We start from the raw sequence: 3,586 nt of genomic DNA on the forward strand, positions 1-3,586 counted from the left end.
ATCATATAGGGTTACAAAGTCTAGAGATCTAATGCATAACATGGGGACAATAGTTAATAAAATTCTACTGCACTCAGGATTTCTGCTAAATAAGTAGGTTTTAACTGATCTTCCCACAAAAAAGGACAGCTATGAGAGATGATGGATATATTAATCTGCTTCATTATAGTAATCATTTTACTATCTGTATCTTGTAACATCATGTTGTACACCTTAATATACACAATAAAATTTACGTTTAAAAAATTTAAAACTTTTTTTTTTTTTTTTTTGACAGAGTCTCTCACTGTTGCCCAGGCTGGAATGCAGTGGTATGATCTTGGCTCATTGCAACCTCTGCCTCCGGGTTCAAGTGATTCTCCTGCCTCAGCCTTCCAAGTAGCTGAGACTACAGGCGCTCACCACCATGCCCAGCTAATTTTTGTATTTTTAGTAGAGACGGGGTTTCACCATGTTGGGCAGGATGGCCTTCATCTCTTGATCTCATGATCCGCACTCCTCGGCCTCCCAAAGTGCTGAGATTACAGGCATGAGCCACTGTGCACTGCCAAAAAATTTTAAACATTTTAAAAAGATTATGTAGAACAAATAAAAACCAAAAGTAAGACAGCAGTTTTATGTTTAATCATATTAATCTTGACATATTAAGTGAAAATAGTGTATCATGATTAAAAGGAAGATATTTTTAGATAGAATACAAAAGCGAAACCTAACTATATGCTGCCTAAAAGAAGTCCATTTTAAATATCAAGATAAAATAAGTAGATGGTAAAATAATTTAAATATATATACCATAGCTAACACTAATTAAAATAAATTAAAATCAAGCTGGAGTGGCTACATTAATATCAAACTCTGTAACTGTGAAATTGTGTGTGTGTGTATACATATACATATGAATGTACGTATATGTATATATTCTTTAGATAGAGAGGGGGAGAGAACAGATGATAGACAGATAAATAGGCAAGTAGATAGATCTTTGCCTTTGCTTCCTGAAACATAGCTTTTAAAACTCTTCCAGATAGTGGTATGGGAAGAATCCGTTGGTAAAATTTTTCATCTTTGATCCTGGGTTTCTGTTACAGAGTTACAGAATTTTTTTGGATTTCGGGATTGATAGGAGTGCCTTCTGTTCTAATGACTCTTGATGACTCTTGGTGGGCTCTTAGATGGGAGTTCATCACCAGAAAGGCCAAGCCATAATTAGAAGTTGGGAATTTTCAGCCCCACTTTTCATCTGCTTTTGGAAGAAGAGAGAGGCTAGAGATTTAGTTAATAATAGATTATGCCTATGTGATGAAGTCTCCATAAAAATCTGTAAGTTGAAGGGAATGTGGAGAGCTTATGGGTTGCGGAACATGTGGAGGTGCTAGGAGGGTTGGGAATGGAGAGTAGAGGTAGGGATTTTAAAGACAGGTATGAGGGAACTTGTGCCCACACAGAGATGGGCTCTGATGTGCACACACAGTAAGGGCTCAAATAAGTCCTTGCACCCATGTGATGACCATTGGAGCTGCTCCCTCTCCCAGGCAACAGCTAGTCTCCATCTGTTCTTGCCTTATGCCTTTTTAAGAAGTCCCTGAATAGAAAAGTCTTATGCTTAAGCTCAAACAGGGTGTTCTTTATTAGCTGAACTTTGGAATAAGAGACAGAAAAAGAGCTGAAGTCGTGTACTTCAAGCCAACTCCTTAAATCATATGGGCACAAAATATTCCAGAGATCACAGCAGTTCAAGCTACACATAGCAGTAACTCACCAAGTCAGGTTTTTTAATTATCTCAAAAACTTGAATCAACACTGAGTACTATCAAAAGCAAAATGAATATACATTAATCACAGAATATTTTAGTCATGGCATCTTTCATCCTAGAAAAGGTCACAACCCATGGGTCTGTTTCTCATCACACTTAACCTGAGGAAACAGGAGAGCAAGTAGCTTTGAAGAGATTGAATGGGAAAATGTTGAGTTTTTAATCTAGACAGAGCTACACAATTGTTGCAAAAAGCAAGTGCTTTCTCTTACTGGGTCCTGTTTCTAGAGTTGCCGTATTTGCTTCCCCCCAGTGATAAAGAAATGGACAACAGCTTTTACGCATGTTCATTAAGATCATGGGCGAAAAATAAGTCTTGAGAGAAACTTGAAACTAGTATATTTTATAGTACATATACTATAGTATATACCAGAATACATCCTATAAAATATACCACCGAATAGAATATTATTAAAAAATACCATTTTCTCTGCCAAAAATGAGTATGTTTAGTATACTGAGTGATTGATTGGTTATTTCTGGCAATACATTCATAGGAAATCAAGCCCACTATGCATCACTCATGGTACTGATGAATTGATGATTTAGACTAAACAGATCGTTACATTTTCTTGCTCCTCAAACTGGGGTATAGGTAAAATATTATCTATTTCTTTCTACTCTCATGGTAAAGTGAGCCGAAGGAGAGACTGAGGCATAACAGAAAAATCTTATTCTCCTGAGGCATTACATTTTCTGATAATATTTATTATCAGACTGTTTTCTCAGATAAAAGCATTAATTTTCAAACAATGCTCACTAAAACTTTTGGACTTTTAAATGTTTATTCCAAGCCTTCTGCAAATAAAGATGTATTTTCCCTCAGTGAATCAAATTCTCTGTTGAGTTTCTGAATTGCTTTCATCACCTATAAATATTAGAATTTAATTCCAGGATTTCATTGTGAAAAAATTATTGAAAATTATTTGAAAATTATTCTATTAAAACAAAGATGCGCCGGGCGCGGTGGCTCAAGCCTGTAATCCCAGCACTTTGGGAGGCCGAGACGGGCGGATCACGAGGTCAGGAGATCGAGACCATCCTGGCTAACCCGGTGAAACCCCGTCTCTACTAAAAAATACAAAAAACTAGCCGGGCGAGGTGGTGGGTGCCTGTAGTCCCAGCTACTCGGGAGGCTGAGGCAGGAGAATGGCGTGAACCCGGGAGGCGGAGCTTGCAGTGAGCTGAGATCCGGCCACTGCACCCCAGCCTGGGCGACAGAGCGAGACTCCGTCTCAAAAACAAACAAACAAACAAACAAAAAACAAAGATGCATGTGATTGTAGAAAAAAAGGCATATATTCATTTGCTTTTACAGGTCAATAAAAATTTGAAAAAAATTTTAAGTGTTACAGCTCTTTTAGAATTTGTCTAGTGGGCTTTCTGGTTTTTATGAGAAAGTCCTCCCAAAAAATTATTGAAAAAAAAAAATTGTGTGCCTATCCCCAAAATAAATAACTCACTCTTCTCAGCCTTTTATTATTCCGTGTGAGACTTCATTTGAATTTTTTTTAATAAAAGCAGAAAACTTGATTCTTTAGCAAATGTGGGGATACAACAGTAGGTTGGCTACAAATTTATTCTAAATTATTTAATAGACCGTTACCCTGATGTAGGCCAAATAGTAGGTGCTGGGATCGGTTCAGTGTCTGTTTTAGAGTAGATCTCAGTCTATAGAATGGGATAGAGATGTAAGCAAATGCAGTTATGACATTCTCTGGCCAGTCACGCACCATAAAATATATTTTTCTGATTTTAATTAAAATGTAATT

At 36.9% G+C, this 3,586-nt stretch overlaps 1 non-coding gene across 1 annotated transcript; it reads left to right on the forward strand.

Moving 5' to 3' along the window:
• Positions 1-3,158: 3,158 nt before the first annotated feature.
• LOC119619119 (U7 small nuclear RNA) lies at positions 3,159-3,220 on the forward strand. Its single transcript, XR_005235557.1, has one exon. It is a non-coding gene; the product is annotated as a U7 small nuclear RNA (small nuclear RNA).
• Positions 3,221-3,586: the final 366 nt, after the last annotated feature.

Source organism: Chlorocebus sabaeus, chromosome 24, assembly GCF_047675955.1.
Source record: "Chlorocebus sabaeus isolate Y175 chromosome 24, mChlSab1.0.hap1, whole genome shotgun sequence".
NCBI classification, from domain to species: domain Eukaryota; kingdom Metazoa; phylum Chordata; class Mammalia; order Primates; family Cercopithecidae; genus Chlorocebus; species Chlorocebus sabaeus.